Below are 22557 nucleotides of genomic sequence, written 5' to 3'. Positions count from 1 at the left end.
CTTCATGTCCTGATCTCCTCTTATGACAAGCCTCCCCTATTAGTATAACCACAACAGTGGGTGCATTTCAGCAAATGAATCTTAGAGGAACACAAATATTCAGGCCATTGTACCTGCCACATGGCCTTCTCAGTATCGACACTAAAAGATGACCGTCACAGCTAAGAATTGTTCCAGCAGTCCAACAAATGAAGTCTAAAGCAAGTTAGTGGCAAGAGTGTGCACAATGAAACCTGAATAGGTCAGCACAATTTGAGGCTTATTTATTTTTGACCAAGCAACTGGAAATGAGTTTTATTGACTACTATGAATGTGTATGGACCTAGGTAGTTAGGCTTGTGTTGTCAGTGCCTTGCCTTTATCTGCCAAGCTGCATGGGTGCATTGTTTCATAGCTGAGACTAAATGTATGGCAATTGTGTGAATGGAGAACACATGCAGAGAGGCTTTTACTGATCTGGATGAGATGGGTATCCCCACCAAGAGCAACAGAGCTGTGCACAGCAGTCTAACAGTGAAACTTAGGCAACAGGAAGAGGAGGAGGCTTGACTGAGCCATGGAGGAGAGGACCAAGGCTGGAGGTGTCCATCAAAGAAAGAGGGTATGAGAGGGAAGCAGTGGCTGGCCTGTCCTCTTGGTTCCAGTGCTGGGGATTGAACTGGAGGTCTCATGAAGGGTAGGCATGCTCCAGCCCAGCCTTTTAAAATGCAGTACAAACGTAAAACCTCTCTAGAATCTATGGCTTCATCATCTGGATTATCAAGGATGAAGTGAGGAAGAACACCAGTGAAGAGTCAACGGTTAGAGCCATGGATCCAGATGGAAGGGATGCAGGGAGGAGAAAAGGAATGGAAAGTAAGAAGCAGAGGTCCAGGCAGAGGTCCAAGCATCTGGAGGTGAAAGGAAGAAGACACAGCCAGCAGGGTGTGTGCAACAGAGCAATGCTTACAGGGGGAATGTGGGGAAAGAGCTTTGCTTTTGTGACAGGAGAGTGACCAGGAGAAAGGAAGAAGAGCTTGGATCCCATTGACATTGCTATTACCTTATAGTAAATCATTCTCTGCAAACTAAACAAATTGAACAGACACTACTAGGGTTATTAGTTAAAAATACCTCAAATTAAAAGTAGTAATTGCTTCTCATGGGGTGAGAAGGATGATCATGCCCAGTAAAAAAGGAGTGGGGAGAAATGGAGGGGAAAGTGGACATGTATAAGCACAATACCTGGCAGCCCTTTTCTGGGCCTGGGGCTGCAATCAGGCTCAGCAGATACATGAGGCTAAGAGGAGGTATGCTTTGACTTGACTTGTTTAGTTGCATAGTCAAGCAGGCAAAAAAAAAAAAAAAAAAAAAAGAAAAGAAAATAGCAAATGACTTTATCCGATGACCTTCAGTATTGCTGACACAGATGGATGTCATTCTTATTTCTGAATATTCAGAAAACAAGCGGGCAGAAGCCAAGTAAACAGAGTTCAACCTTTCCAGCCATCAAAAGTAGCTTTGTCCTCTCCTAGTCTCAAGAATAAGTTGGCTTCAGGTGACGACTTGTGAAACCAGAATGGCCGTTGGTTCCCTTCCCTCGGAAACAGGGTGCGATGGTTTCATTTCATGCTCTGTTTGCACAGCACACTCAAGGGCAAGACAGCACATGTACACAACTGTAAATTCACAATGCTGCGTGCGTTTCTATAAATCCTTGGGGGGATCCCCTTAGAATGCATCTGAAACAGAGAGCAAGGGTTTGTTGTGGGCAAAACACAGAAGAGAACAGAAATTAGGGCTGATGGTCAGTAGAACAGAAGTTTGGTTTACAGATTAGCTCATTACAAGAGAAGTTTATTATGTGTGGAGCTTAAATTTTGATTTAAGAATTATAGGAAAAATCATCACTAACAAGATTTTAGCATTTATTTGTTTGTTTGTTTTGGAAGTAAAAAACAATGGTTACTATCCAATAAAGAAGTAGGTGATTTTATGAAAACTTCAAGTGTAAATAAGTTTAAAATGCTGAACTTGTATTTCACTGGAAAAGACCTTCCCATCAGTAGTTCATTTCCAAATCCCACGCTAAACATCCGTATATGTTATTATATTCATTTTGCATACATTATACAAAATATACATGCAGTCTATTATAGGCTAATTTTAGAATGAAAATGTTCATATAATCTCTTTTTATCGTGTTAGTGCAACAGTTTTTGTTGTTGTTGTTATTGGTTTTTCAAGACAGGGTTTCTCTGTATAATAGTACTGGCTGTCCTGGAACTCACTTTGTAGACTAGGCTGGCCTTGAACTCACCGAGATCTGCCTGCCTCTGCCTCTTCTGTGCTGAGATAAAAGGCATGGGCCACCACCACTGTGCTAATGTTGTTTTTTTTTTTTAAAGAAGAAAAAATTCAGGGAGACACTGAAGCAAAATATAAGTTACAAAGAAATTAGTGTTTGCTAGATGCCTGAATACAAAGAGAAATACTTTCAATAAATGAGTCTTTCAGAGCCCTCACCAAGTCTCTCAAAGAACTTAAGTCTTCCTTCCGCTCCTCTCTGTGTCCCTGTTTCCTCATACACTTGCCTCTAAGCCAGGAGGACAGTTTCATCTTTGCAAATGTCACTTACCTCCTAATAACCATTCTTGAAAATGGAGGCCGCTGATACCATTCTTAAGTTGAAAGAAGTAAAGAAGCCAGGCAGGGTGGCACATGCCTTCAATACCAGCACTTGTGAGGCAGAGGCAGGTGAATTTCTGTGAGTTCAAGACCAGCATGGTCTACACAGCTAGTTCCACGATGACCAGGACTACACAGAGAAATCCTGTCTCAAAATACCAAATAATAATAATAATAATAATAATAATAATAATAATAATAATAATAATAATAAAATAAAAAATAAAAAAATACTAGATCTTGAATTCATCTTTCCCAAACTAAAAAGGGACACTCAAGCCTATGCAGAGATGAGGCAAGAAATGATAGAGCTGATTTCCAGGTGTTTACAATCAGGGAAGGAAATGAGTCAAACACTAGGGAATCATAGGCGCATACACCCATTCACCTTGACCAGTCCTTTTATCTTAAGTGCTTGTCACTTTCCCCTTCCTCTCAATTCCATGCAACATTTGCCCCTAAGACCAAACACCCATGCCAAAGTCAAAGCAGCTGTCTGGGGTTTGGCTGCTGTTTAGCAGAGAGTTGTGAACTATTTTGTGGTGTTAACAGATTTCAGCCAATAGGGACAGCACAGAGAAGCCAATTAAAACAGCCAGAGAGACTGTTTAAGTGCAGAAAGAATGTAAACACCTCTTTGTTGCAGGAGTAGTCAGAAATTGCTTTCTCGTTCTTTGTCAGAACCGTCTGCAGTTCGTAAAAATTTTGACAAGCAACATTACCTGTCACTAATCAAACTGGGGGGAAAAAAAGTCAGCAAGCAACAAAACAAAACAAAATAAAACAAAAAGCCGAAGGAAAAAAAATCCAAGATCCCAAGAAAGAAAACAGACACAGAAATCCTTATCATCTGTGAAAACTATTAACTTGTTTTTCTAAAATAATTCTGATTTGTTTTTGGACAAATTCTCAGTTCTTCAGTTTGCCTTAAAAGAAAAATGCAGGCCCCGGCTAGTAGGAAGACAGCCATCCTCGCCTGATGTTTAACTGCTCAGATGGGAGCTAGCTGGCCTGGGTCCCCCAAGGCCCTGTGGCTGTTGGGAAAATAGCCACCAGGGGTCCTCCAGGCCCAGGCTGGCAGGAAGACAGCCAGGGGTCTGCCTGGCACTGGGCATACGGGCCTTATTTCAATAAGGAAATACGTGATGGAGAAACTGAAGAGATAGAGAAATGGAATGGTTCATGTTCTATGGAAGACAATGCAGACACTGGTGAGTAATAGACTTAGGGGCAGGTCAGCTTGCCACCTGGGGCCATGATGATGATGACTGGGTCAGGCTGCTGCCAAGGACCATATCGGGGTCCCTGGTCCTACAGTAGCCAGGGTCTGTGCTGATGTCCGTGGTTCCTGTTGCCGTTGAATGCTATGCTGATTCCAGTGGCCTGGGTTGCCTCCTCCATCTGTGTTTGGGTCCACGATTCATGCCACCACTGGGGCTGTGCCGATCTTTGCTGCCACCTGGGATTATTGTGACAACCAGGCCTAGGCTGCTGCCAAGGACCATGTCTGGGTCCGTGGTCCTACCACAGCCAAGGTCTATGTTGATACCCATGTCCATGGTACCATGAAAGGCTACATGAAGCCTGGGGTTTGTTGGTGTCTGGGGCCACCACACTGCTGCCAGAGCCATCCTGATCCAAGTTACCGTGGCTACCACTTGGAGCTAGGATATTGACCAGGCCAAAGGCCGAGTCTGGGTCCGTGATGCTATGTGGTTCCTGTTGCTACCAAGTGCCACGAAGATGCTCAGGATCAGATCAGCCACCTGGGTCCAGGTTGGTGTCCAAGGGCTAGGATGCATCCAGATCTGAGTGGCCTGTACTTCTACTCAATGTCATGGTGATGTCCAGGTCAGAGCTGCAGCTGAGGGCCATGTCAGGGTCTGTTACCATCGAAGGCCATGCAGACACCCTAGATAGAGGGCCATGCTGGTGTCTCAGGACCATACTGCCACTGGGGCAGTGAGTGGTGACACCCAGACCTAGCCACTGTCAAGGACCATATCGGGATCCACGGTTCTATCATGGCTGGGGACTGTGCTGAAGTTCAGGTCCTGCATTGCCACCAAATGTCACATAGAGGCCAAGGTTAGGGCTGTAACCTTCCCATCTGAGTGGCCAGTCCCTCCACCCAGAGCCCGAATGCCAACTGGGAGCTGCTGCTGAGGATCATGTCTGGGTTCATGGTCCAGCTACAGCTGGGGTCTGTGTGGATGTCCGTGGCCAGTGTCACCTCAGGAGGCCCTAGAAACCAGCAAGATGAAATCAGAGGGCCATGCTGAGTTGGCCACACCCTTCTCTGGCCCTGGGAAAGCTGGCCTTGCCTCTCACTAGAAACTACAGCAAGAGACCTGGCCCCTGCATGCTGGAGAGATGGTTTCCACCCCTCACCACAGGCCAGGGTGAACCAACCCTGAGGGCATGCATGTAGGGGAACTGATCTGGCCACCACATCTGAAGAGGCCTGGACTGACCAGCTTGGCTACTACAGCCAGGCCTTGGATTGACCCACCCTAGCATCTACCCCACCCATCTAGGACCTGCTGGAGCTGGTGAAGGGTCTGGTCCTGTGGAATGATACCCACATGCTCTCCCCAGCACTTACATAAAAGCCAGTTGTGACAATGCATGTCTACAGCCCTGGTGCTGAAGAGGGGAGACAGAAGGATGCCATGACCTTGTCTGGTCAGCCAGTCTAGCTGAATTGTTGAGCAACAGGTTCAGTGAGAGACCGTGCCTCAAACTATAAGTTGGAAAGTGATGGAGGAATGTATTCAACCTCTACCGCTGGCCTCCACATAGGTACTCATGGGCAGGTACACCTGAACACACACACACACACACACACACACACACACACACACACCTATACTCTCTATACACACATCTCATCAGAGGGAGAATCAGGCATCTAGATATGAAGAAAGATCAGTGGTAAGCTATGAAAGCCACTATTTTATGAACAAGCTTCCCACACTTTTCCAGTATATCTAGTGTGCCACTGATTCACAAGAAGAATCTGATGGCATTTGTTATACTATAAAACTATAAATTACATTGTAAAGTTCAGACACTTAAATTATACAACAAGATTAAAGACCCAAGAAAGAACTAACCCTTTAATAATGAGAAATGCATACAGGGATGCTTAGACAAAATATGTAAAGGCCTTTTCCTCTGCCCCTGCCAGTTCATTATGAAGAGTCTGTGCTATAAATAACAAGTTGCAAACAGAATAATCTGCTCACAGCCTAGGCGAGGTCTGGATACATAGCAGGTACTGGAGAATGATTTGTAGGAGGAAGAGGAATAGTAGCTTGGGGGTCATTCTGGTTCACTGACGGACACACGCAGGAGAACAAATGGAGGTGTTTGGTACTGGCATATTCATAGACTGCCCTGCAGCTCTTGAGCTGAATCATATTTCTCTATTTGCCTGAAGAGTCTGTTTATGGGTAGAATATTCCTTAGTAAGATTCTTACCATCTCAGACATGGGTCTGAATTTCAGTAGGATGTTACAGGAAATTAAAACAACAAAATTTGGAGGGAGGGTGTAGTATGATGGAAGATTGATTATACGGTTGATATGCTTAAGGCTTGGATTTAAACCACAGCATCACACACACACACACACACACACACACACACACACACACACACACACACACACACACACGTGTAAAAGAAAAGAGAAGCTGGGACTAACAATGTGGAGACCTAATACGGATTTTCCTTTGTCTTGATAAGGAACAGGTAGGTGTTGTACATGACATCCTCTGAGACAAACTGGGACCATCTTTAGGAGTTCAGCTAGACCTGCTTACAAAAGAGCACCACAGCTGGGCTTGTTGACTCCTCGGGGTCCCTTGTAGAAGGGAGGCAGGAGGTCATGGGACCCTCTTGAGTATCTAGCCCTTCTCCCAACCAGTCTCATGCAATTCTGTCCTAACTGCACATGGCCTGAAAGGTCTCAAGGAGGGACTAGAGCCATCCATACAGGCGAAGAAGGACCAGGGGAGGGGACTCTATCTTGGAAGCCCTGGGAAAGCCATCATCCACCATTGGGTACAGGACTTCCAGTGTGGCTGTTTTAAGGTCATCCACATTCCTGCCCATCATCCATGGGCATCATCCATGCTCTGTAAGTAACTTGGATAAATTCATTGGTTCCCTAGGGTGAACTTTAGTTTGCCATTGGAATCCCATGAGGAGGGAGAATGCCCTCTCTCCAGGAATCCTCCATGGAGGCGTGGGGTGTTCTCACAACAGCAGTCTAGAGCTGAGGAGGGACACAGGGCACCAGTGGATGTTTAGGGGTGTCTGTTCAATTAATCCCTCTCTTTTCTCTCATTCTGCTGTGTCCTCAAGTAATAACCTAGGCAACTCTCAGGCTTAGGAAACAGGAAGGGAAAGAAGCAAACAAAGACCCAGGTGGGGTAATACAAAATTGGCCCCAAATACTATCAAACACTCACATAGTTTTCATTTCATGCCAGATTCTAGCCCATTCAATTATTATAGCATGCCCATGATTTCTCCCATTGCTCAGGTGAGGATGTTGAGGCCCAAGGGCCCCAAAAGTGTGCAACACAGAATATAACTCTGATCAGGTGGTCTATTCATCTACTACTAAAAAGTACAGAAAAGGAAAACAGGGCCAAGACTAGATGGCTTTCAACTCCCCTCCTACTGGTTCAAATCTTTGCTTCTTACTGCATTGTAAGTTGGACATCCACTGGAGCCATAGCCCCTAGCTCATCACCTATTATTCTCCTAAAGCTCAATAAATACTTACTGTGTGTAAGGATGCTCCACATCAATTTACAGTAAAAACCTCCAGAACAAATTCAGTCTGTACAAACAAACAAAAAAGATTACCAACTCCCACTGGATTTTATAATAGCCCGTGTTTTGCTGCACTGCAGCTCAAAAGGGCCATTTCAAGAGAATTTCAACATTAAGATCACCTGTGTTTCAAACCACAGAAAAGGCATCCTATAAAAATTAATTTTATTACCCTACCCAAAATTACAAAGTATCTTCAGCTTATAAGAAAGTCTGACAGAGGAAAAAGTGGGAGAAGGAGGGGAGGAGGAGGAGGAGGAGGAGGAGGAGGAGGAGAGAGGAGGAGGAGGAGGAGGGAGGAGGAGGAGGAAGAGGAGGAGGAGGAGGTAGCAGTACAGAGCGGAAATAAATTAAGACAACATCGCCTCTCAGCAACCGGAAGGAAAACCCCACACACATGCACCACACAAGCCACTCACATCCTACGGGTGTGGTTGCTCAATAGAGAAGAGCTGTCAGCTGCCCTTAGATGTACGCAGGGCAGCTGCAGAGAGATGAGCATAAGGACACAGAGGGACTAGCTCCCATCCCTGTCTGCCCACCCAGGAGAGAGCAAGGTGTCCAGGGTCACAAGATGGTCTCTACACTATGGTTCTGCCTTTGGGTGAGTGCTAGCCACTTGCTGTGGCTTGGGGTGAGGGCAGGGCTGGAATGTATTCAGATTCTTACTTCCTGTGTTGGTGTCAGACATCCGGGCATGTCTCCACTGTTAACACCCCTTAACAGTGGTGGGGAGGGTTCAGCCTGCCCAGGAGGCAGTTGGTTCTAGGTCATGTAAAAGTCTGAGGACTCCTACCCTTTAAATCCTATTCCAGTGCTTCCTGGTGTGTTAAGTGCAGGACTCTTCCTTTCTTACTGTCTTCACAGAACTTACCCTAGAGGAGATAAAGCTCTTGCATTATTTTAGTCCTTTAAGTGTAGGCTACAGTCATTTGTGACTATGTCACTTTCAGTCTCTCTGGGGGGCAAGAAGCTGTGACTGATATTGGGTTCTGTGTGTGCCCCGACTCTGTAGAGAAGTTCTTACTTTCTCTTTAAGGAGGGCTTCAAACTGCACTGTGTTCTACCAGCTGCACCGGGCCACTCTGGTGACTCCAACCTTACTTTTCTCTGTGTTCATTTATTTAACTCTGTCCCTTTATCACTCTTCTTTCTTCCTGTCTGTCTTTCTGTCCTTTATCTTTTTTATGATGCAAAGGATTTGAAGTAACCCCCCCCCCTTTTCCCGGAATGCCTTTAAAATGAATAGCACACACAAGGAAAAATGTCATATTTGGTGAAACTATGGAGACATTGGCCACTAGCTTTTTTCTATGAATTTGTTTTCACACTTGGAACTGGGTAAAATACTGCAGCTCAACCAAATGCCCTTTTCTCCTTGTTTCAGTTTTGTTGCAAACTTGGTTGTTTTCAAGGACATTCTCATTCTAAAAATGGGAATAAGAACAGAGGAGGGACGATATGCGATTGGTTTTGAATTAGAGTCCCACCGTATCTCATCAGTGAGTCAATTTATTTAACAGCTATCTAGAGAGTGCTGACTATTGCCAGTTATAGTTTAAGTCAAAACCTATAAAAATGGGAACAAACTTCTACTCCAGGAGAGAAGCAGACATGAATTAATACAGGGAAGGAAGAATTGCTTTCTTCTGTACTTCAAAGTTCCGAACCTGGGTAGTCTGTGAATTAACATGGCATATTAACCAGAGGAAAACAAATTTAATTATATGTTACATAAAACTAGAAGGCTCAAAGCAGGCAGGTGATTGAGGCATTTGTATGGTCCTGAACTGCAGGAGGAATCTAGGGGTCTGGATTACTAGTGTGTGGTGAAGCAATAATGTGAAGAGAAGGCCTGCTATGGCTTGGTGTCCCCAGGAATCCTAGCAAAAATGAGAGGGGGGAACATTCCTCACACTTAACAGGCTTCTTCTCCATGGATCAGAGTCTCTGTTGACTTAGTCACTTTCCTGGCGCAGAGAGCAAGACACACCAATAAGTGAGATTCTTCTTTTCTTTCGTCTTCTTTAACAGGTGTGATTCTTCTTTTCTTTCGTTTTCTTTGTTTAACAGGTGTCGTTTCTTTTATAAACAAGCAAGTATTAAAGCTTTTATGTCTGTGAGTTCTCGAAATCAAAGTAGACAACACTTGTTAGGGGCATATTTTAGATGGTATATTGAGGTATTGTGTCCTGAACCCCATTGAAAGTCACACAAATGGGATGAAGACCAGAACATATGTCTTGGAGTCAATAAGGTGCCAGAAGGAACATGGAGATGAAAACTGCACAAGGTAGAGGGGTTCAGGAGGTGGTGAGGGGGCATACAAATCTCTGAGATGAGCGATCCACTGTCAAGTCAAGAGAGGATAGTGAGAGGGAAAAGAGAGACTCAAAATGAACGTGGAGTATGGAGAGGTACAGGTAGCATTTAGGATGCTATAGGCCAGTGGTTCTCAACCTGTGGGTTGTGACCCCTTTGGGGGTCTGAATGAACTTTTCACAGGGGCCACATAACCTATCAGATATCCTGCAATCATATATTTGCATTATGATTCATAACAGCAGGAAAATGACTGTTATGAAATAGCAAAGAAACTAATTTTATGGCTAGGGGTCATCACAGCATGAGGAACTGTATTAAAGGGTCACAGCGCTAGGAAGGGAACCACTGCTGTAGGCTATGTACTGTATGTATGTGTCACATTCCTGCGGCCATGGTAAACAAAGTAGCACAAGCTTACAACAAGCACTAGAGATTGCATCAAGAGGTGCAGGGAACAAGGAAGGTTGTTGCTCAGGTCACGTGGCAGAATGTTTTACAGTCAAATTGTGTTGTAAGAATGAGCCTTCTAATGATAAAAAAAAAAAAAAATACATTACAGTAAAAGTCACCAGTAGGTGACTTCTTATCAAGTACTGTATAAGTTGGGTATGCCATTGCTTAGATCTGATTGACAGTCAGTTTTCTCAGTATCACCATGTATGGATGGGTGATATGGTGTAGGATGGCGTAATAATTGTGATCTAACTAGGAGACAGGACTTTTCAGCTCCACCAAAATGTGACAAGGCTATCATTGTATACACATCCATCACTGGCTAACATTATTTGGCATGTCAGTGTGGTTCAGTCTTATTATCCATTGGCCATCTGCCCTTGACCTGAGATGGCTTGGTTTTGAGATCTCTCCTATCCATTCAATGGCTGCAGTGGGAGTGGAGTGGGTGATATTCTTCATTCCTCTGATGTCATCCTGGAGAAAGAGCACAAGCACGACCTCGGGAGAATCTCCTTGTGATGTGACATATCTCTCCAAGGGTTCATATCCTGCTACAAATGACTTTCACCTCCTTAGCTGATCTGTCTCCTCCACAAATAATTAGCACAAAATTTTCAGGGTGCAGAGCATACCATCATTTCACATGGTATAAAATGGCAGCTGGGGTCTTAATCCATTTGAGTCATATACAATTTTTTTAGTATTTCATTTTTGTGGTCCATTGATTTTAGCCCAGCAATAATTTTTAGTGTGTACTAACAAAGTCTGTTTGGCCTCATCTAAAAATGCACAAGGCCATCTCTCTCTCTCTCTCTCTCTCTCTCTCTCTCTCTCTCTCTCTCAAACATATATGCCCTTATCTTTTTATATAGACAGACAGGCAGACAGATATAGAGACAGAGCTCATACACTCACATATGTGTGATAAATATATATATATATATGTATATATATTGTGTGTATATATATAATGCACTCATAAGTGTATTTATGTATGAGAGAGAGAGAGAGACCCTGTTTGATAACTGAAAATAAATGCAATCTTATTGTATGTCTTTTTGTGTGACTTTGACTCAACATTGTTTCCCAGGGTTAGACATGCTGATGCAGAGGTATCGATAATGGACTGGGCTAGCTCAGTGGTAAAACCATTAGCTAGCTCATGTGAGCTCAGAGTTTTACCTTTAGCCCCCAGCATATGAGACATACTCAGAGAGAGAGAGAGAGAGAGAGAGAGAGAGAGAGAGAGAGAGAGAGAGATTTTGATTGATGGATGGATTGATTAATGATTGATTAGTGGTTACTTTGATTTTACAGCAGCATAGTAGTCTTATCATGTGAACTCACAACAGTCTGTTGTCTCTATAAATTTACAGCGCTAAGCAATGGGCAACTACGCAGGCTCTGATTTAGGATGCTAATAGGGCACAATGGCTCTTAAATTCTCCCTCTCTCCAGAACTGTGCGGTCAGCAAAGATGTAAGGCTTCACCTAAGTTAGAGACAAACTTTAGGAGCCCAAATAGCAGCAAACCCCTGTCATCCTGCACCAGGGAGGCTGCGGCAGGAAGCTGAGAGCTTGGTGGCCTGAGCTACATAGTGAGATCCAATCAAGGACAAGAGGGAGAGGACGGGGGAGGGGAGGAAATGAAACAAGTTAAGTAGACATTAGGAGTGGATGAGTTAGAAGCTTGAGAGGCCAGGGAAAGAGCTGGGTTGGGAGGATGAAATACTTTAAGTAGACATTAAAAGTGCATGAATTAAAAGCTTGAGCAACAGGAGAAGGTGTTATCAGAGAGGAGAGATATGGGAGAAGGAAGAAGGAAAGGATGAAGACACCTCTGAATGTGAGAAAGAAAAAGACTGTGTCCATCTCAATCTGTGCAGGTTTGGGGAAATTACAACTTTCACTTTTAACATCTACTTCCTCATCACACAAAACCCATAAACCCTCAGGGAAGGGGTCTGTGTGAGTGCCTCCCTCCCCGAAACCTAGGCCCCAGCAGATTAGGTGGCAAGTACTGGTCACTTTGCTAGAGAGAGAGATCTCCTAGGGTTCTCACTTGGGACTTTGCCATGAACGTGCGCTCTGTCTTTCCTTGCCATCGAGGGGCTGCGCTGCTGTCACACCATCATCCAATGGTATTGCCTGTGGCCCTGTAGTAACCTTTTGACTGCTTTCCATGACTCTGAATTCCCCACCCACAGCCTCACTTGCAGTGAGAGGAAACACGGAGAGGAAGTGAGACTGTGGGTGGTTCTATGTAGCCCTGGGAAGCAGAGTGGCAAGCTGGAGTCTCGGGTCACACAAAGGGACACAGCTTCAGCAAGTCATAGTCACGGGCTGACCGGAAGCAGTGGCTCACTGCTGCTGCCCAGCATCATGAGAAAGGATCCAGACACAAGGCGAGAGACAGGGGATCCGCACTAAAAACCCCAAGAGTGGTTTCCTTTGAGTGAGTATCAGCTTTACACCACCAGAAAGTTGAAAAATCCTAACTGGGGCCTTTCTAAGTTAAGGACCATATTATATATCCAAAGTGTGGGGGTGGGGAGAGAGGCTTTAGTGTAGGTGATGACAAGCCTCAAGCCAGCAGGATGCTGCATTTCAAGCCCAAGGCCTTTGTCTAGTTAGCCGCCCCCCCCCCCACATTGTGGATAGCCATCTTAGCATATTCACAATCAACTGAGTTCAGTGTAAATCTTATGAGCATACCCAGAGTAATTATCAATAGGTTTTACCTGTACATATCAACCTAACCAAGTTGCTGCATAAAATCAACTGCCTCAGATTCTGTCCTGCTTTCCAGAAACTTGGTAATCACTATTCACAATTGCTGAGGGCCTAGTATGATGTTCTAGGCCCTGGGTATACATCATGAAGCTGGCAGACGAGCCCCATCCTCAAGCAGATCGTATCTGGAGGTGGCAGAGGAGGTCCACGGAAAAAGAACTGAAGTCTTTGTGGTAGATTTCAGACCTCCGAAAGCAACGTGAGTTCGGTTCATGCCAATCAAATTTAAATTTTCCCTTTCAAAACATATTGGAATATACTGAAGAAAGGAGCGAAGATTTTTCACTTTAGGGACTGTATTGTGTATCCGGATAACAGATCTAAGGGCATGAGAATGCAAAGTGCATTCTAACACTTACATTCAACATGGCATCCATTATACAGCTTCAGTGGTACTGGAACATAGAACTCAGCTGGAAGAGACCAAGAGAGTGAACAATTGCATGCAATTGCACTAAAAGTAAAATGGCCAGAGCCATTTGTGCACACTTATTTCACGTTCTTCACAATTTCTCTGAATTTTTTTATGGCCAGCCTGTTCAAAGGACTTCAGAGGTGACTGCTTTGGGAACATATAGAATGACTCCACAGTGTGTATTGGTTTTCTCTGCATGGCTATTTATTTCATTAGCCTCGTGTGTGTGTGTGTGTGTGTGTGTGTGTGTGTGTGTGTGTGTGTGTGTGTGTGTGTAGGCATGCATGTATTAAAAGAGAACAGGGATAAGAAATCAAGGCATTGATTGGTTCATGTTCTTCTGAACTGGGAATCTCTTTGCTTACAGTGAACGCGTCTGTGCTGGCCTGCTGTGAAATGACACACATGGCCATAGGCAAGGAAATAGAACAAAAGAATGCCAATGCTTTCTTAAGTGATGTGACCGGCAGAGGCAGCAGGCCGTCACCATCTGCTGCTATTTAGATACTGCCCTCAAAGGTCCATGTGTTAAAGGCATTCATTGTGCTGTGGAGAAGGTGGAACCTGCAAGGGGTGAGGGCTGTCAGGAGGGACTTAGGTCACTGGAGGCATGCCCTTGAAGGGAGATTGGGACCCCAGGCATTTCTTTTGTTTCCTGATCTGAAGGTTTGTGGTCCTCTTTGCCACATGTTCCTGCTGTTAGATGCAGCCCCATCACAGGTCTAAGCAACAGAGCACCTAAGCATGGGTGGTACTGGTAACTTTTCTGATTGCCATGACAGAGTACTTGACAAAGCTTGGTTCAAGAGAGGGTGTGGTTCATTGTGATGAGGAAAGCTTGGCATCAAGAGTGGCTGTCACTGGGGAGGCAGGAGCATAAGGTGGCTGGTCACATTGCATCTACAGTCAGGTATCACCCCCTCCCTCGTATGTCACAGGGTGGCAAGGGTAAGGGAAATATGACCTCCCCCTAGCCACTTGCCATCTGCTGTAACTGGGAGAGCCAGCCTCGGGGGCATGAGAATGGAAGAGCTGGCTTTGCCCCTCACCAAGTCCAGCAGTCTGGAGAGTGGGCCCTGCACCTCACCTGGGCAAAATGGTAGAGCTGACTGACCCTGGTGTTGTGAGTGCGGGAGAGCTGGACTTGAGGCTGTGAGAGCAGGAGGACTGGGCCTTCTCCTTGCTGTCTGCCACACTGGGTGAGCTAGCTGGGGCAGTGCTAGAGAACTGATGCAGGTGGCAAAGATGAGGAAGAGCTGGCCGGCCGACCGACCCAGCTACTACCCAGGCCCAGAGTCAGGACTATAAGGTGGCCCACCCCAACATCCACCTCATCTCTGAATGGGCCGAACCTGCCAATCCAAAGCTGCAGTATCTTCATGACACAAGGCAACAATAAGATATCCAAGAGGAACCCAGTGAGGGCCCAGTTGCAGTTGTATAGAAGAACCCAGAGGCCTCAAACCAGACCAATGGGTCATTGCAATGAACACTTCCAAGTGACGATGTATGGACAGAAGGGTACACTGTGTGACTCTCTGGGTTACACCACAGCTTCTATGGCAAGGCTTTATTTTTTATTTTTTTACTTGTTTTGTTTTGGGGGCTTTTTTGTTTTCTTTTTTTTTTAATTCTGTTTTGGGGCAAAGTTGCAAAGGCAGAGGGTGGAAGAGAGGGAACGGTGATACGAGTGGGATAGAGATACATGATATGAATTCTACAATCAACAAAAAGTTAAAAAAGAAAGAAAGAAAGAAACCCTAACTAAGAGACTTTGGAAACAGCTATAAAGCTGTCTTCCTTCCTCAGTCAGCTCTATAGCCACATCTCACTTTGCTATGGCAGCTCTGTCTGTCTCTCCATGCCCATGTCACCCCCTCACACACTCTCCTTATAACCCATCTTTCCCAGCAGAGGACACAGTAAGAACCTGCACTCTGTTGCCTTTGGACTGTCATCTCCATGGTCTTAGGGTTCTATTTTTTTCTCTATATATCAGCACATGGGAAGGGCTTGAATGAATGAATGAATCAATCAATCAATCAATCAATCAATCAATGAGCAAGTGAGTGAGTTTTGGAATCTAGATCTCTGAGACAGGGAAGAGGGCTCTCTGTTCATAAGAAACAGGCCACAGTAGCCTTGCTATAGCAAGGTGCCGAGAGTAAAGCATGAAGACATGTGAGGGTAGAAATTGGCTTGGGCAGAGGTGTGTGAAGGGGACTTGGGAAGGGATCCATAGTGCAGGGTGTAGGAGGACAAAGGGAAGGTCTGGGGTCATCCCCTTCTGCACCTTGCCCAAGAGGACAAGAGGCCAAGAGGCCATGAGCAGAGCACTCCCTCCAATTGTGTACATGGTAGGCAAAGTGAGGCTTCTTCAGGAGAAGCAAATCTGGCCCTGCTCCCATGTTTAGATAAAGCCCAATGGATAAACACTTTCATCATAGCAGAGCAAAGAATATCTCTGGACTGAAAATTTTACAGAGAAAATATCACTGTCTGCTTTGACTTTCAGAAAACTTTAGCAATGCCCCATGTGGCCTCAAACTCCAAACCTGCCTAGCACTCAGGCCCTGGCCTTCCTCCTTTCTCTGTTTTCATCATTGTAGTAGTCAGGAAGGCAGGGTGCTGGAGAAGCAGCCAAGAACTACATCCTGATCTGGAGAGAGAGAGAGAGAGAGAGAGAGAGAGAGAGAGAGAGAGAGAGAGACTCTGGGACTGGCACAAGCCTTTGAAATCTCAAAGCCTAACCCCAGTGACCGACTTCCTCCAACAAGGCCACACCTACTCCAACAGTCCACTGATTGGGAACCAAGCATTTGAATATCTGAGCATAGCTATAGGGGCCATTCTTGTTCACCACACAGATGAAGAATTGTTAAAACTTTACAGTAAGTCTCAGATCTTTATTGTTTACTTCTCTTGTTAATTTAGTAACCAACAGTTGCCAAAATAGAACAGAAAGTGAAAACATTTTGTTAGCTACATAGAAACAACAATGTGCACTTTGTCTAAGGAGACTCCTTTCTTCGCAGCATGGGAAGAGTCAGGAAACAATTGGCCACAGTGTGCATTGAGACATGATGGCTAGGACTCAGGAGATGGAAAGATACAAGGGAGCTAGACTGGTGTGATCAAGGAAGCCAGCAGTGACCCGGGTTCGGATTCTACCTTTGCCGGACACCTGTCAGGTTCCCTGGAGCAAGTCCATCTCTCATTTACAAAGGACTTGACAAGTCCTACCTCACTGGGTAGTTCTGAATATGAGTCAAAATGCCATTACACACAAAGCACCTTCAACTATGGCTGAGATGTTAAGGTCCTTGATTTGTCTCAGTGTGTAGGAGCAAGCAGAGGACAGGCAATGCAGTTTCATAATAGAGAAGGCATAGGTTTGTAGAGTGCTTGTCTGCCATGCTCAAGGCCCTCCCTATAGTCACTTCCCCAGAAGCATATAAACCAAGTTTGGCAATACATGCCTGCAATCCTAACACTTGGGAGGCAGATGCAGGAGGATCAGCTGTTCAAGGCCATTGTCAGCTGTATAGTAAGTTCCAGGTCAACATGGGATATTAGAGGGCTACAAGGATTTGGCAAGAAAAGAGAAATGCATCAGTGACCACGGGAAAACAGGACAAAGCCCAAAGGCATCTTCAACATTTCAGTTCAACCAGCTCAGCCTCAGAACATGGTCACGTGATGTCAAGAACTGATGAGAACAAGGGGGTCTTGAAGCAGTTTTTTTCTTATACAGACCAACCTGTAGTCACCAGCCATTGGTCACCAAACATGTTCTGGGTCTCTGCATTGTGCTGAGCACTCGTTAGCCCAACACAGACATGACCACCACCAGCATGAACCTTTTCGAGTAGATTTAAGTTGGAAAATTACTAGGCTCCTTTGCTCTGGTGTGTGTTGGCTTGTACCCAGGTGTGGTTCATTAATAAAGAGAAAGGTTTGGTGTAGTAGTCTTTCAACACTGGCAGTACTTTTTAAAAACATTTATCTATTGTATGTGTGTATGTTTTCTCATGGTCACACATATGCATGACACCAAGTGTGTGTGGAAGTCAGAGAACAACTTTTGAGGGTCACTTTTCTCCTTCTACTGTTTGAATTTTGGGGACTGAACTCAGGTCATCAGGCTTGGTGCTAAGTGCATTTGCCCATTAAACTGTCTAACTGGTCCTCAACACTGACAACTCTTGTGTGCTAATGAATCATGGAATAAAAAGTGTTGCTAGATTTGTCATGTTCGTTATTTGTAGATCTTCAAATAGATCTTCATTGCTTTGCCCTTCTTGAACATACATTTAGGTCTCTGATTCACCCCCATCCCTATCTCTCCCCTCTCAAAGTGCAAGCATCCACTAAGCATCCAATGCCCAGAGGAGAAGAGCTGAGTGCCAGACTGCCCATGAAACATTATACACTGGGCTTCTCCTTGGCTAACACCTTTCCTGTCTCACTCATGGAAATACTTGGGAATATGCCCGAGATTCAGCAGTTACTGCCTCTGACCACACTTGGGGAAAGCCCTTGGGAAAGCCAAAGCTGAGCTTCCTGAACTACTGAGAATTCTGACGGGAATCCCAAGTTCACACAGATGAGCAGGATTTGTATACAGGAGGGCTAGGCAGATGATGCCAAAAGGGCTAGTAGCTCCATTTGCAGAATTCTAGTGACTTGTTGGTTCAGAGGGTATCATTCAGTCTTCAAATCACATTGCCATAGATGGAGCTAAGAGTTTGGACTCCTGGGAAGAGTTAAAAATCAGACAGGAGCCATCATAAGAATTTCCAGGGCAAGCCTTCTAGCAGAAGCAGAGAGACTTGCTAATTGTAGTTTACTCTAAATCTAACTACAGTCTAGCATTCATGGGGAACAATCAGAAGGGTTCAGTGACGATCGTTGGTGAGGGAATCTCTGAATATGACAAGCATGGTGGGCTCCTTTAGTGAGGAGAAAACTGCCTTGGGACATCGGTCAATTTTCCTTTCTCTCAGATTCTTTCCAACAGTAAAAATTGTTAAAACATATTTGTGCTGGCTGTATATTTCAAAAGTTCAACCATATAATCACTTCCACAGGCACGCCACACTGCCCTGCCTAGGTTTCCAACATTTCCTTCTTGAAGCATGATTACAATAGAAAGGAATGCTATTCTTCTCCAGCCATGGGGAAGCATTTGTCTTCCTTAGTCTCAGAAACTAAATCACTGGCTGTGACAGAGGCCTTGACCTAAATCTTAATTGATGCTCATGGCCTGTTTAGACCACTGTGTGCAACTTAACCAGACAGTCCCAGGAGGAAGGATTAAGGCAGCCACAATAGCAAAAAGGCTGATATTTTGACTGACCATCATGGAATTTATTGCGATGCCCATTCTGCCTATAATTTAGCTTTATTAGGTTTGGCTCTTGGGGCAATCCTTTCTTCTTAATGCTCAGTAGAGTGAAAATTGGGTTTCTATTTTATGTTTAAGTATTCTCTTTAATCCCTGCTCTAATAAACATCGTTAATTTAGCCAAAACATTGATTTAGCGTGGCATGATGGCTCTTGTCTGTAATCCTAGTACTTGGAAGACAGATTCAGGAGGACTTCTGCAAGGTCACATCTAACCTGAGCTATATAGTGAGGCCTAGGCCACCCAAAACTAGAGTGAGACCCTGTCTCAAAACAAAAGAAAAATAATAGCAGCCAATATTAGCATATTAATTTGTAGTATGCTCATTGTATTAACCGCTATCATGTTATTGGATTTTCACAATGGGCCTAGTAATTGTTGGTTCCATCCTTCTCTTTACTGATAACAAAGCTGAGGAGATTGCAGTGGGAGGCTATAAGTAACAATTTGGGCAGCTGATCAAAGAAGCAGGTGTGACTGGAAACCAGGGCTTCTGCCAAAGGGCTTGCTTGAAGAGTTCATCCAGTGACAATGCAACACCTTGCCAGGGCCTTGGCACCATTTACATCTTTGCTGTGAAGACACCAGTTTTCCTCAGACTAACATGCCTTTTATTTCAAGGCAGGGGAGTCTCTCGTTTTTATTTCCATGTCTCATGCTTTATCCCCCATACCAAATAATGGCTACTAGAATTATCCTGAATGGAAAGCTCCCATTTGTCTGAAGTGTCCCTTGGAAGCCACCAGCTTTTCTTCCTAAATCTTACTCCTCTGCCTCCTCCCTTTCTGTCACTCATGATAGTGATGGTGTCTATTCAAGTACCGAACGTCCAAAGGTTCCCTCAATTTATCAAACTGGACTAGCAGGCCTTTCCATGCAAAGGAGTGTGTTTATAAACTAATAAGCACTGCTTTTCTAGGAAAGAAAACTTCAAGGAGTAGATGGGTGAAAGCATCTATCTTTCCGCATCCCTGCTGTCTACCACTCAGGCAGCCTGGGCTCTTGAACGATTACCTCTCACTGTAGTATCATCATTATCGTCTCTTCAGTGTGGCTCAGCACAGACAGACCTTGAATAGGAATAGTTTCCCTTTAAAAGAAATGCAAGAATAGATCTGTGGGAGGCTGAGGTCATTTGATTTCCTCCATGGAAACAGAGTGTCTCTTTATTCATCAGAAGGCTTGAAAGTAGGAGTGAGAGTTGAGAAATAATGATTTCAAATGTTACTAAGAAAGTGTGCCCAGTTCAGGGTGTATGGATGGAAATTTCTGTCCCACCCAGTCCCACAGCTGTTCAGTCCCAAATAAACACACAGAGGCTTATTATATTAGCTGCAAACTGTTTGGCCGATGGCTCTGGCTTCCTTTTTTAAAGATTTATTTGTTTATTATGTATATAGTGTTCTATTTGCATGTCTGCCTGCATGCCAGAAGAGGGCACCAGATCTCATTATAGATGGTTGTGGGCCACCATGCAGTTGCTGGGAATTGAACTCAGAACCTCTGGAACAGCAGCCAGTGCTCTTAACCTCTGAGTCATCTCTCCAGCCCATGACTCTGGCTTCTAATTGGCTAGCTCTCTCTTAATTATGTAAATGGAGTTCTTAATTGGTCTAGATAATAAAAAGCCGAAGTCAGATATAGAAGGAAATGCTGAGAGATCAGAGAGAGGGAGCAAGCCACTGCATACCTTACCTCCTCAGTGTCTCAGCAGACAAGAGAGCATTTCCCTGCTTATATCCTGTTTCTGCCCAGCTACCTCTCTTTCTGTCTGTCTGTACAGATCTCCAGACCTCTATGGTTAGCTAGCGGCAAGCTCCATTCTCTGACCCTCAGATAGGCTTTATTTGAACAAGCAAGATGTCACCCCAGGGTGGGTAAAAGAAAACATGGCCACCACAAAAGAGGGGCTTCCGTAAACTGATCCTTCTAAACACCCAGCTTGCCATGCTGACCTCCTCACTGTCACCTACTGTGCCTGTTGACCCTCCAAGCTGGGAAGCTAGAGGCCATAGAAGCCAAGGGAGAGGAAATGCAGGACTCCCTTGGTCTTAGAAAGAATCTGCCATAATAGATATTATTGTACAATAAACAAACAGGGAGCAGAATGAGTTTTATACTATAGCTGTCCCTTCCTCTCAGAGATATTTCCATTTCTTAGGGACATTCTAATTGGTCAGTGGGACTTCGATATTCAGTGAGAATGAGGGAATGCCCCCAATCCCTCCCACATTCTCACTGAATATGATTGGGGGAGTGCATAATGATATAATAACAGGCTGTGTGGTGCTCTGCATGTTCTAGGCAAACACACCTGCTCTGATTCAAAACCACGGGATGAGGGTGGTAGCCATCCTACAGTTTTAGAGTATGCATAGGGGTTAAAAAGCAGCCATTCTGTGTGGACCCATACACTGGTTATGTCAAAGGCCCACGGCTGCCTTTGTGTAGTTTCTTAACCTCTTCATGAATTATCTTTCTTACCTTTAAATAATAATGCTATAGTTTCTTTAAATGATAATGCCACACACCATGGGAAGGGGATCCCCAAGGTCACCCTCAAGTACACTCACTGGTTGGATAAAGCGCAGGGTTCAGCACGCAGTTACACTCACAGTTAAGTGATGATACGTCAAGAGGACACAAGCCAGGACCCATAAAGGGAGGAGACCTGGCATCAGCTACGGGGAATCCCGTCCCCATGGAGTCACAGAGGATGCACATGGCTCTTCCAACAATGACTTATATGGGATATGGAATGTTGTCTATCTGGGAAGCTCATTAGAGACTTGGTGCCAAAGTATTGATTGGGGCTGGTCATTTAGACACTATGTAGTAATCACAATTCCAGACTCGGAGAAGAAAAGCAGTATTTTGGCACAAAGCACATGTTTGCACATATAGCTAAGTGTGTATGGAACAGTAGGAGTCTCCTACGAGCCTCAGATGTAAGCCAAGAGGCAGCCTTACAAGCAGGGCTTCCAGGGGACAGTGGTTTCAGGCCTGCCACTTGCATGCTTCTCTGCCTCATTGGATTGTTGGGAAATTAGATGATGAATGTGTATTCTGACAACACTGCCTTATACTTACTTGATAGACTCTAAGTGTTTTCAAGTAATTACTAGTCAATAAGACAGAAATACTGAGACCTAAAATTACTCCAGAGCCAAAGCTAGCTAACTAGAATTTGAATTCCCATCTGGCTGACTAAAAACCACCCATCCATGCATCAGTTCACTCCACTCTAACAGGAACAAAATGGCCTCCTTCTTCAAACCACTACAGACTGGAGTTGGTAGCTCTCTCCTCTCTCAGGGTTTCCGTGAAGAAGCCTTTTAAGTATGGGTGATGGTACTGCGTGCATAGCTTCAAGCAATAGCACATACATTATGGTGCAGAGTCCTCATTGGTTAAACGTTTTCAGACTACATCCTAATTGGATTTCTCGTTGCTCTAGTAAACATCGTGACCAAAAACAACTTGGTGGGGCTTCACCTGGCTTACACTTCCAGATACAATCCATCATTAAAGGAAGTAGGGGAAAGAACAAAAGCAGAAAGCATGATGGAATATTGCTCATAGGCTTGTCTCTCTAGTTCAGACTTAGCCAGTTTTCTTATACATCCCAGGACCACCTTCTCACGAG

This window comes from Cricetulus griseus, chromosome 3 (genome assembly GCF_003668045.3).
Source record: "Cricetulus griseus strain 17A/GY chromosome 3, alternate assembly CriGri-PICRH-1.0, whole genome shotgun sequence".
Taxonomy (NCBI): Eukaryota; Metazoa; Chordata; class Mammalia; order Rodentia; family Cricetidae; genus Cricetulus; species Cricetulus griseus.
This window is presented reverse-complemented; position numbering follows the sequence as displayed.